The 12,529-nt window shown below is 51.6% G+C and overlaps 1 long non-coding RNA gene across 2 annotated transcripts; it reads left to right on the plus strand.

Moving 5' to 3' along the window:
- Positions 1 to 976: 976 nt before the first annotated feature.
- On the plus strand, positions 977 to 7,397 carry LOC140608732 (uncharacterized). 2 transcript variants are annotated; one of them, XR_012010708.1, is made up of 3 exons: positions 998 to 1,107; positions 1,513 to 1,651; positions 4,429 to 7,397. It is a non-coding gene; the product is annotated as an uncharacterized lncRNA (long non-coding RNA). The 2 variants fall into 2 exon arrangements; XR_012010707.1 differs by lacking the exon at positions 1,513 to 1,651 and having other exon boundaries at positions 977 to 1,107.
- The last annotated feature ends 5,132 nt before the right edge of the window (positions 7,398 to 12,529 follow it).

A 12,529-nucleotide genomic window follows, 5' to 3' on the forward strand; every position in this document is an offset into this window, starting at 1 on the left:
CACAAGGGAATCTGGCCAGGGTGAGCAAAGGGGACTTTTATGGCCGTAGAGACAAGCACCTCCATGAGCCTACCCCCTCCCACCAGGTCCCCCATGAGAAGCCTTTTTCCAGCCTTGGAACATAGAGAACATGGGTCCTCCACATTGCAAGAAGAGACCTGGCTTACTCCCCAGACAGACACATGCATCACCCCCTCGCCTTCCGATAAGTTTCTGGTCAAATGTCCCTGCCCACCCCCCGCTCCCCCTCAGTGTGACAGCACTCTCGTTCCATCACTCTCTACCCTCTTACCCTGCATTACAACACAGTGGATAAGCATAGATTTTTGGAGGCAAACTGCTGGGTTCAAGTCCCAGCTCTGCCACTTGGACAAATTATGCAACCTTCTGTGCCTCAATTCTCTCATCTCTAAAGTGGGACTAAAGAATAGCACCTACTTTTTCACAGTGTTATAAAATCTAAATAAGATATGTCAAGCATTAGGACAGCGTCTAGCACAGGGTAAGTACAATAAAGTATTAATTCTTTGTTTGCTTTCTTTCTTTTTTTTTTTTTTTTTGCTTTCTTTCTTTATAGCACTTTGTACAACGTGGTATTATTTGTCTATTTGTTCAATATTTGTCTCCCCCAAGAGAGTGGGAGCTGCTCAAGGGCAGGCTCCTCCTTTGCTCGTTACTCTGTTTCAGCACCTAGAGGGCTTGAAGAGTGTTTGTGGAATCCAGGAGGGAGTCCCACCTTCCTTCTTCCCAGGCGGCAGTTTCATTGATCTCCATGCTCTTGGAGAATAAAATGCAGCTCCCAGGCCCTCATCATCTTCTAACCTCTGTCACCCTGGCTCATGATCCCACTCTGGCACCACAGAGCCCTCTGTAACACCAAAGCCAAATCCTAGAATACAATTCAGTGGTCTGAGACCGTGTCATAAAATTTTGCAATTCTAGAATTCATAGATTCCTAGAATGGACTCTAGGATTTGGAGAATTCCAGAACGGAGCTCTGGAATCTCAGAATGTCATCTGAGAATGGCTGATAGGACCTAGGAATCTTGGAAAGGAGGGCCAGAATTTCAGAAGAGACTCTTGGAATCGGGTCATTGGGAGAACGTGGTGAGCCCAGCTGGCTTTGCTTCCCTGGCTCCTTTGCAGCGACAAAAACACAAGTGGTGCCGGTGCTCAGAAGAGGAGGGGCAGGGCCAGGGGCCAGGGCGGTGGTGGGAAAGGGCTCCCCTGTGAGGGTTGCTAGGCACTGGCTCTGCTTGAGACAATGAGGCTGGCGGGGTAGGTAGAGCCGAGGGCTGCATCCTAATCAGGATGCAGGGGGGAGAACGGGAGGGAGAGGTTTGGGGCGGAGTATGGGGGGGGGCGGGCATGGCCAGCCCTAATCCCATTACAACTGGCCATCCAGCTGCCAGGGCTGGCTAGGCACCAGGCCCGGCTGTGCCCTCTCCTCCAATTGCAGGCTCAGGCTGCGGAGGGCTTTGGATTCAGAATGTTCTCCATCTTTTTCTGCAGTCTATCCCCCAGCGCAGGAGTATGGCTGCATTTTGAGCCCCAGAGGACTAAGAGCTGAAAGGGCAATGGTGGCAAGGGGACTGGAGGGTGCAGGAATCCCTCAAGGAAATGGATTGACCCCGAATAATGGTGGCACTTTGTAAGAAATTTTGCATATAAGAGGTTCAATTAATGGACACCTGATGATCTTCTACCCTGAGAACTGGCTCAGTCCCAGTCAGCACTTTGACCCATCTGGACACTGACCCTTGACCGTGTCTCAAATTAGTCTCTAATCCCAGTCTCAGAGGAAACCTCTGCCCTGACCACAGACTGACTTGTAACCCCTTGCCCTAATCCAAGACCAATCCCTGATCCCCCCTGTGGATTCCTCCTTAATGAGCACACAGATCTCTGAAAATAGGCTTTACCTCAAAGAACCCAAATGACTAGTAGGATTCTTAAAAATGGTAAGATAGAGCCCCCTGAGACACATTGGCTTTTGGAAACTCACAATTATGAAGGCCTGAGCTGAACTCCCGCTCAAAGTCCAGACTCTCGGAAGGGTCTTCTGTCCAGAGGTAGCTCTGCTCCACCCTAGGCTCTTTCCAGTATGAGAAAGAGAATGTGGAAGGAGGCCGATGGACCAGGGTTTAACCTGACCCAGACAGTGAAGATGGAGACACTGACTGTGGCAAGAGAGTTGGGTGGAGTGATGGAGGAGCTGGTCCTGGTGGTGGTGGAAGTAGAGTGGCCATAGGGATGCTGACCTTGATGATGGCCAATATAGGTGAATGTCTGTAAGCCTGGCAGTGGCCACCTACACAAACGGGTCTCCCAACTTCCCTTCCTCAACTGCACTCTTTCCTCTTCTCTGTCACCCCCTGTCTTGTCTTCAGCATGGCTGGTTTTAGCGTCTTGCAAGAGGTCATTGTTTTTCCTTAGAGAGCCTGGCACTTTTCAAGGAGGAACTCTATACCAGCTCAAGTAACAAATAAATTTGAGTCTTTGTTTATTCCCTGCACTTCTTTCAGCATCTCCAAGGTGGAGGAACAACAGTCTTCTTCTAGAAAGAGCCTTCCCCCTTAGGCATGTAACTCGTCTCTCTCTCTCTCTCTCTCTCACATAGACACACACACACACACACACACACACACACACACACACACACCTGCTCAGTCCCAGGAAGGTCAAGGGAGTCCTGCCTGGAAGAAATGGATGGACCCACAGACCTCTCAACTGCAATCATCTGAACAGAGGAGGGAGAGACTATAGGCCACAGTGGGGGTGCTGTGCCAGCTACACCTCACAGGGCCAGTGGAGCCAGGATGGCAGGGAAAGATGCTCTACCCCCTCCACAACTTTCCTTGTCCAGTGCTTCATCCAAATCTCCCCCACTGGGACTCATTCTCTTTCAGTGACAGGTGGGAATATGCCCTGCAGAGCACTCTTGACTGATGGGAAGAGGCCTGCCTGCTAATCTGGGTCACAGCACTGCTTCTAACTGACGCTTCAGTCACATAACCCCACATTCATTTCTCAAGGAGGACAATACCGGGGCTTTTTGGTTAGGATATTGCCAGGCTGTTTTTTGCAATGCAAATCATTTGGCGTCTTGAGGCCAGTTCTAAATGCTAAGGGCACTGCCCAGTCATTGTGACGTTAAAAACATTCCTATGTAGGGTGCCTGGGTGGCTCAGTCGGTTAAGAGTCTGCCTTCAGCTCAGGTCATGATCCCAGGGTCCTGGGAACCTGCCTCTCCCTCTCTTGCTGCCCTTCCTTCCTGCTCATGTTCTCTCTCTCTCTCTCTCTCTCTCTCTCTCTCTCAAATAAAATCTTTATATAAAATTCCTATCCATTTCCAGCACTGCCCACTCTCTACCCCCTTGAGAATCATTTTGGGAAATTGTCTATGCAGGGTTTGCAAGGGGAATGGCCTCAAAACTGTTTTGCCAACATTAGCCCACCACCCACCTCCAGGCTTTCTGAGAGAAGGCAAGAAGTTTCAATGAAAACTACTGAGGATATACGTGGGGGGTGACTGAGTGCTGGTAAGAAGCATTATGTTCACCAGAAACCCCTTTGTGGGCCTACCCATCCAATAGTAGTGACAATAGCTCTCGCCACTATTACAAGGAGATAGTCCCACACCTCTAAGCTTGCTTAAGCAAAGAAGTCTTCTTTTTGCCACTCAGTCGCTGTGGTCTTATTTCTAATTTTTGGTTGCCACAGTTTTCCTAGATGTAAAATGTGAAGAATAGCATATTATTATGCCATAAGGTTGTCCCAAGTATCAAATGTGTTTAAATAGTTGGTGTCCAGGATGGTGTCTGGTGTGAGTGAGTCCTCTGCAAGCACTAGCTAGTACTACTTCTACTTCCCTGCCCCTCCCCAGCACTGTCATTACTGATCCCCATGGGGCCTGGCATTCCGTAGATACTCCATCTGTGTTTGCTGAGCTAGACTGCTTGTGGGTGTGGAGCGGAGCGAGAGGTATACACCATCACCAGGTGGGCGGGCACAGGCTCCAGCTTTCCCATGCTCACCATACATGCTACTCAGAACCTCAGTCTCCTGGACAGGCTAAGGGGCCTCTAAGCAAGCCCTTCTGAGAATATCTGGTAGGGAGAACTAGAGTGGGGAGTTATTCTGGTACTTCCTTCCCATTTTGCCCCACTTAAAGTTGAACATGTTGCCAGGATTCCCCCCCCCACACCCCTTGCCCTAAATGGCTGCCTTTCTGGTGGGCTTGACTTATGATAACCTTGGGTCAGGTGGAGAATCCCCCCTCATGTCAATTGACTCAAGTGGGACATCTCCCCAGAGTCCATATCCATATGTCCAATAGCCTACTTGACATCTCAGCCCAGCATTTCCAACACTAAATGTAAGATACTGACCCAGTCTTCACCCCTTCCTGGTGCCCTATCTCCACAGATGGTGCCACATTCATCTCCTTGATAAGCCAAAAACCTGGGAATCACTCTTCATACTTCTACAATCCTCAATGTTCACCAGAGCAACCACCATTTAGGAAAGATATCCTGTGGGCTAGGCACCATGCCAGGCACCGTACAGGCAGTGCAATGGTCCTAACTTCTTGGAGCCTACAGTCAGCTGGGTACACACAACCTAAGCAATGATCACACTAACAATATAATACAACCTGCAATGCCAAAATAAAAGAATAGGGTGCCCTAAGCCTAGGGACTGGGTGATCTGATCTCATTCAAGGGGTCAGGGGAGTTTTTCAGGGCAACTGTCAGTTTTTCTTCCATCTGCGGGACAAATACAGGGAAACAGGAGAAGGTAGGAGGTGATGGGAAGGGGAGAATGCTGCAGCAGTGAAAGTAGCAAAGGCCATGAGTAGAGATGAAGCTGTCTGTGCTCAACCCCCGGGACTTGGACCAGTGTGGCTGGAGGATGGACAGCAAGGGAGGGAGGCTTTGATTTGAGGCCAGAGGGCAGATCAGATCATGAGAGTCTTGGGGCTGATGAAGGGTCAAGAAAGACCCTGGGGCTTTATCCTAAGAGCAGTAAGAAGCTGCTAAACAGATGATCAGGTCTCCTTTGCATTGAAATGATATCACACCAGGATGCAAAGGACAAACCAGGCTGGAGGAGGTGAGGAGATGAGGAGGCTGTGGCAGGAGATGTGGAAGGAGATTATGGTTTGTACTAAGGGGATGGTGGGAGAGGTAGAAAGAAGTGGGGGGACTGGACACCATTTGAGGAGATGAAGTCAGTAGGATTGTGTTTCCCTGATTCTCTTATGGCTGAGTATGAGCCTGTGACTACATCCTGCCCGATGGGACATGTGCAGAAGTGATGTGAACAACATTCAGTTTGTACCCCCAAAGGGAGAGGCATGACCTCCTCTTCCCCTTTGCCCTTTCCCACTGGCTGCAACGGGAACATGATGGTCAGGATGAGAACACCATGTTGGACAAGGAGAAGAAGGCTGCTTACGAAGGAGAGCAAATGCACCCGATTGAGGAGGAACCCTGGGACCCCGCTGGTTATGGAGCTGCCACACCATCCTGAATGGTCCATCCAAATTCTTATGAGAGAAAGAGGGAAACTAGAGAAACTTCTATGCTCTCTGGACGCTGGGGCACCACTAATTTATGTCTCTCTGTCCGAGGTGCTGAATCAGATCTCCATGGAGCGGCAATTAGACACTAAGCAAATGGACAAAGGAGGCAGGTCCGCCCTCAGGTTTCCGGCTTGCACTGCTGGGTGGAGCCCCGAGGGAGAAACAGGCTTCACTGCGGAGTGAGATGGGGTGTACAGATGATGAACCTGACTCAGGCAAACTGAGCTGGAGGCATCCTAAGAGGAGACAAGAAGAGGTGCAAAGGGGATAGGTAGGAAGCTTCAAGGGCAGGTGGCAGCTGGAAGAAAGGGAAACCAGAGGAGGACTCGGCAGTTCCCAACCCTGACTGCACAAGAGTGGGTGACAAATTCTGATAGCCAGGCCCATCTCTGAGATTCTGACTTAGTCGGTCTGGGACAGGGCGGGCAAGCAGCATTTGCTAAAAGCTCCCTCACGGTGGTCCTCACGGCGCAGGGTGCGGTGGAGGAAGCACAGGTGTGGCCATAACTGAAACCACAGGCATGGATGAGACACCTCGGGAAGGAGTATGGGGTGGGAAGGGAACCAACCTGCAGTCCCTCCCACACTCCTAGGCCCGTGGAGAGGAGAGCAGGTGACCCAGAGCAGCCACCCAGCTACCTCCATCACGGTCCTCGCAAGAACGCAGTAAGGAGAGCCAAACAGGAAACACGATGGTCCTCTCAGGAGTGACAGGGCTTTAGAGAAACAAAATAGGTTCCTTTCCCTTTTTCTCTCCCTCCATCCCTCTCTACTTCCTGGGGCTCCCCGCATGTCACTCGTCACTCATGAGTTCTTCAGGAAGCTGCTCTGGCCTTCACCGGCCCTGGAAGCTGATCTGGCCGGAGCCTACTACTGAGGGGCTCCGCCTTCCCTCCTGGGAACCAGCCCCCCCTGCCCAGGACAACTGCAGCCGCTGTCGCCACAGCCCCCTGTCCTCTCTGCAAGTGCCAGGCCAGCCTGTACTGTGAGCACGTGCATACGCACGAGTGAACCCTCGGGACATCTATCACTTCTTCTCTCTCTAGCCATTCTGTTTTTCTGGACTTCAAAATGCTCATCTGTAAAACAGAATAGCTATAGGGTACTCAATCCCACAAAGTGGTAAGGTTTTTTTGGTGGGGACCCAAGCGGGTGCTAATGAAACTGTATGAATTTATGAAACACCTTTAATCTTGTTCAGGTCAAGTACCAGGAAGAGCTAGGGAGGGAGGCAGAGACAAAAAAGACCCATAAATCCCTGCTGCTCTTGGGGGCACTTACAGAAGAACGTGCCTGACATAAGTGAAAGCCTAAAAGGAAAAAACCTTATAGCATTTGGTTCAGGAGGAGCCCAGGGTTTATGAGAGCAGAGGTCAACGGCAGGGTACAGGTAGGCTCCCCCGAAGAGGGCCCTACCCTCAGAATTTCCTTGAGAGCAATCATTTTCTTCCCTCCACTGGGTCCCCAAAGCTCATGACCAATGTCTGTTTTGGGAGGTCGAAGTGGAAGGTGACAAGGGTCAGCTGAGCCGGTTTGAACGTCCACACTGCCACACTCTGATTATGTGACACTGGGAGAGTTAGGAAGCACTTATCCCTTCTGAGCCTGTGTCTTCATCACTTAGCATAAAACCTAGAACACAGCAGTACTTAATAATAACTATTAGCTACTTTTGCTGTTAAGATTTTACCAGATTCAGATGGTTGTGAGCTATTATGGAAAATGCCTGACCCGGGGTATGCACTCATTGCGGACTGGTTCCCTTTCTTCCTTCAAGTTTATAATCAAATAAAGCTTTAGTGTGTTGCAAGTGTAGAATGTGAGGACTGCCAATTCTTTGTAAGGGTGAGGTTCCTGCCAGTGTTATGGGCTGGCGGGGGTAAGGGTTTTGAGAACCAGCACCTATCGTGACCATCTACAAAGCAGGAAATCAGTTATCCTGCCGGGGGTTACTTTGGCCAGGAGCAGATGTGAAAGGTCAGACACGGGGTCAGGAAATAATAGCCACAGCCTGTGGGCGGGGGAGCCCCTGGGCAAGAGGTCAGTGGTGATGGGGAGGGGTGAGGGTGGGGTGGCAAAGGAATGCCTACCAGAGAATGTTTCCTGGATGAGTGGATAGATAAATGGATAGAGAGGCACCTGAGTGGCTCAGTGGTTGAACATCTGCCTTCAGCTCAGATCATGATCCCAGGGTCCTGGGATCGAGTCCCACATCAGGTTCCCCGCAGGTGCTTGTTTTTCCCTCTGCCTGTGTCTCTGCCTCTCTTTCTCTGTGTCTCTCATGAACAAATAAATAAAATCTTTAAAAAAAAAAAAAACGGAGAGAACTAGAAGACATGATGGAGTTGGATAATCCGATGCTGAGCCCCTACCCTGAGGCTCACAGATCTTCCTGCCCCATCTGTGACTGCTGTTGCTCCCCTGGGCCAGGATGGCCCAGTCTGTCCTGTGGGGTTGCTCTCCCAATGTCCAGCATGCGGCCACCTCCCAGAGCCCTGAGTTGGAGGGCTTTCCCAGGGCTGGTTGCAACCTCAGCCCACAGTCCCCACACTGGGACATGTCAGCAGAGCCTGAGCACTTGAAGGAGTCCTCCATGTATCCTACTCCAAAACCCTGCTCTTCCCACCTTCTCCTTTTATTCCTTCTCTTTCTGCTCCCCCAAATGATAAGTTAAGGCCCCAAATTGAGGCCATGTCTTGCATTCTGCACTCCCTACCTTTCTTCCCCTGGCACCTCGCCTGCCTTCTCAGGGACCCAGTGGTGAAGTGCCCTTGGTGGAATCTTGGGATTCTCGAAGGAGAAGATGCCCACCAGAGTGCAGCATTCCTGAGGTCCTTGGTGGCAGGATGGCTTCCAAAGATCCCAGCCGGTGAGCTTGCTTGCTGGGCGGCAGGCTGGGCCTGGTCTCAGTGGTAGCCAAGGGAGGTAAGGGGGCATAGCTGCTGCCTGGTGGATTTGGGGCTCTGGGAACACTCAGTGTGGCTGAGGCTTCAGAAAGTTCTGGCACATGGATGGAGCTCTACTAACATTTGTGGCATGAATTATACCCAGAAGGGAGTTTAAACACCATTCATCCAACCCCCTCATTTTGAGATGAAACCATGCAGGCATGGAGAGTAGACCATGGATGCCTCTGTCCCCGAGTTAGTCTATTCTCTTCCCACATTACACTCAGAGTCACAAAGCTCAGCTGGCCATCAACAAATCCACTCTAGGTGTTAGCTTCTGACAATGCCCTGAAGGCTCCCTCCTGCCAAAGACACCCCGGAGACCAGAGACCGGTGACCGAATGGCCAGCCTTACAGCCCCAAAGGTATGAACTGTGGGTGGCCAAATCTCAGACATAGGCCCTCCTTGTCAGCGTCACCCCCCTTCCTGACACCCCCCCGCCCCCCCGCCACCAGCCCCTGTGAGTGTGAGCAACACCGGAATATCCCAACCACTCAGGAGAAACTAACACAATCGGATTGCAGAAATCCATGAAAAAGAATGGATTTTCTTACTGTGCTCTGAGGCTTTAATTTCCTGTGTTTGCCCCCAAAGGGCTTTTTCATCGACAAAGCACTTGGTTCTGTGGGCAGTGCGGTCGAGGAGAAGCTGCTGATGGAGAGATTAGCGGTGGGGGCCAGGCGGGGGCTGGTGCGCTGGGATGACAGCCCCGAGAAAGCGGTAGGAGAGCCGAGACCAGGCCTGGGCTAGGGGCAGGGGTACCCCAAACGGCCAAGAATGAGCAGAGAACAGAAGCCAGGCTGGGCTGCAGTCAGGTACCAGGTGGCAGAGAGCAAGTTGCCAAACCAGAAACAAGTGCTCTTGAGAACAGATTCCTGGAGACAGATCTTCCTAATCAGCTCAGAGAAACAGTGGAAGTTAGGGATGAGGGCCAGCTGGAAGCTTCTAGAGTGAGGCAGGACCCAAGAAGCTCAGAGCAGAGTTGCTACCTATCCTTCCCCATGTGTCACGAACTCCAAACTGTCCAAGCCCTGAGATGAATTTGTGGGCTGTTGCCTTTCCTAGGCGAAGGGAGAAGGAAAAGCCTGGGGAAGCTGGGGCTGATGGGTTTGGGGGGAGAGGTCGGGAGGGAGAAGCATGTTCTGTCTTCAGCCAAAAGAAATACGTGTCCCAGGGGGTTTGCTCTGCTTGGCTACAAAGACCTGTAGGCCCACTTTGAGGCAGTTAAGATTGCAGTCAGGTATCAGGAAGGACTTCCTGACTATCAAATGAAATAAGCTGCCTGGGTCTCCCTTCCCACACCCCTGGGCCCTCCTCTCACCTTAGCTGGGGCCCTTTGACATGGCCCTTCCTTGCCTGATCTTCTGGGAAACAGAGATGCCTAGTTCTGGGGACTCGGCATGAATCTGGGCAGCCTGCAAGGCTCCAGCCCAGACGTCCTTCCTTGGACCCCGAGTTCTCCTGCAATCTTGCTCCCACCAGCCAGAGCTCACAGGCTGTTCAATGAGCCTGAAAACTGACCCCACCCTCCTTCCCAAGACCTCTCCTTCTGCCTCGTTTTCCTTTTGCACCACTGGCTTCTCTCTCAGCCACCTGTTCGGCTTCCTACCCCATGGCTCACCCTCTAAATGTTGGTGTGCTCTGCGTCTCCATCCTGAGCAACCCTCTCTTCAACATCTGTACTCTCTCTGGGTGATAAAATCACCCCCGTGTCCTTAAATGCGGCCTGCAACTGACCCCCAAGTGTCTATCTCCACCCCAAATGCCCCCCTACAAACCCCACCACCTTCTTGCTGTCTCTAGTTGGATGCGTACAGTCATCTTGAAGCTGGCAGGGCCAGCATGGAACCCTTGGGCTTCCTGCTCTGGCTTCCTCATCTCCATGAATGGCATCACCCCCACTTGCTGCTGCTCAAAGCAAAGCCTAGTGAGCTTTTTTTTTTATCCCCTAAAGATTTTATTTTTGTTTATTCATGAGAGACACAGAAAGAGAAGCAACGACATAGGCAGAGGGAGAGGGAGAAGCAAGCTCCCCTCAGGGAGCCCGATGCAGGACTGGATCCCCAGACCCAGGGATCACACCCTGAGCCAAAGGCAGACGCTCTACCGCTGAGCCACCCAGGTGTCCCCTAGTGAGCATTCTTGATTCCTTCTCTTCCCTTCCCGCTTTGCTGTGCCCACCCACTAGAGTCCCGTGGAGCCCCATGGGGGTCCTGAATCACCTCACGTCTGTCCAACTCCATCCCTTCCACCATAACCCAGCCATCATCCTCATGGGGCCTGCTTAAGCACCCAGATTCCAGAACCAGCTCTACCCTTCCTCCTTGTGTGGCCTTGGGCAACTTACTTAACTGCTCTGGGCCACAGCTTCCTTGCATTAAACGGGATATAATATCTTCCTCAGGAAGCTGTTGTGGGAAGGAAGTCGGTGATGTGTGTAGAACAGTGCTGGGCACCTAGGAAGCCGTCCCGTCACACTATCGCTGGCCACCTCAGCACCATCCAATAGCATAACGGAGCTACAAATGCAAGCCGTGTGTCTAACTTAAATTTTTCCAGTAGCCACGTTGAAAAGAAATGAAAAGAGGCAAGTGAAAAGAAGCAAACATTTCATTAAATGTTTCATTTTAAAGAAACATTTTCTCACCCAGCGTATCAAAAATATTAAGATTTTAACATGCAGTCAATATAAAATATGGATATTTTACATCACTTGCAGTATACCTCGTCTAGAATGCAGTAGGCGGTTTACACCCACGGCACATCTCACCTGAGACTAGTCACATCTGAACGTTCAGGAGCCCCCCGAGGCCAGGGGCCACCACACTGGCCAGCGCAGGTCTAAGCAGTCTCGACGCTTCCATTCCAGAGTTTCTTAACCTCTGCACCACTGACATTTCGGGCACGTGGTGGAAACAGAATTTGAACCCAGAGTATATATAGAAAGAGCTAGATGTGAGTACAGTGTGACCCTGGGTTATTCAAAATGAGCAGCAGCCCTGGGGAGCACCAACATTTAGCCAGGGCTTCAGAACCCCTCCCACCTCTGACATTCGGGACCAGATAATCGCTTGTTGTGGGGCTGTCCTGCACATGGTAAGACGCTTACCAGTGTCCCTGGCCTCTACCACAAAGTACCCGTGGCACCCACCCCTACCCCCAGTCAGAACAGTCAATTATCCCGGGGTGGAGGGGGTCACTCCCGGTTGAGAATCACTGTTCTTGAGTGTCCTCTCTTTGGACTCCTCTACTGGCTTCTCACTGCACAAAGTCCAAACTCCTCACCACAGCTGGCTGAGTCCCCAGATCTGGCCTCTGTCCGCTAAGTGCTTCTCCTACTCTCTCCTCAGCATCCACCACGCTCCCGTCTTCTAGCCTCCTGGAAGTCTATGAACAGGCCAAATTCTTTCCCTCCGTGGGGCCTTCGCCGGGCTGTTCCCTCCACTTGCCATGCTTTTTCCCTTGACCTTTACTCTGCTGATTCCTTGTCACTCAGGCCTCAGCTTAAGGCTCAGCGGAGCCTGCCAGACTCATCCACCTGTCCCCCATCTATCATGGCCCTTCACTCACTATCGCGCTGCCTGACGTAAGCCTCTGCCTGCCCCCTGGTTTGTTTGTTTGTTTGTTTAGGTTACTATTGACTGCCTCTCCCCTGCAAAACATAAGCTCCAGGACCTTGTCCATCTTGGGCATCCCTGTGCTCCCAACATCCAGAACGGTGCCCGGCGATGAGCAGGTGCTCTCACTTAGTAGTTGTTGAAGGAACCGATACCCTTTCTGCCCTGGCATCCAGCCTCAGCCCACAGGCACCAAAGCCTCCCCACCTCCTGTGCCACCAATCTCCCTTGATCCTCCAGTGGGTCGGCCAGAGTTGCTGCCTCTCCAATTTCTGCTTGGCAGGCCTCTATGGACAGCAATTCGAATCTGCTCCGTTCAACAACAGTCTGTGGGGGTAGCCTCTGAGGGACTGGAATCTGTGCACTGCGGGGCCAT

Source organism: Canis lupus, chromosome 18 (assembly GCF_048164855.1).
Source record: "Canis lupus baileyi chromosome 18, mCanLup2.hap1, whole genome shotgun sequence".
NCBI classification, from domain to species: Eukaryota; Metazoa; Chordata; class Mammalia; order Carnivora; family Canidae; genus Canis; species Canis lupus.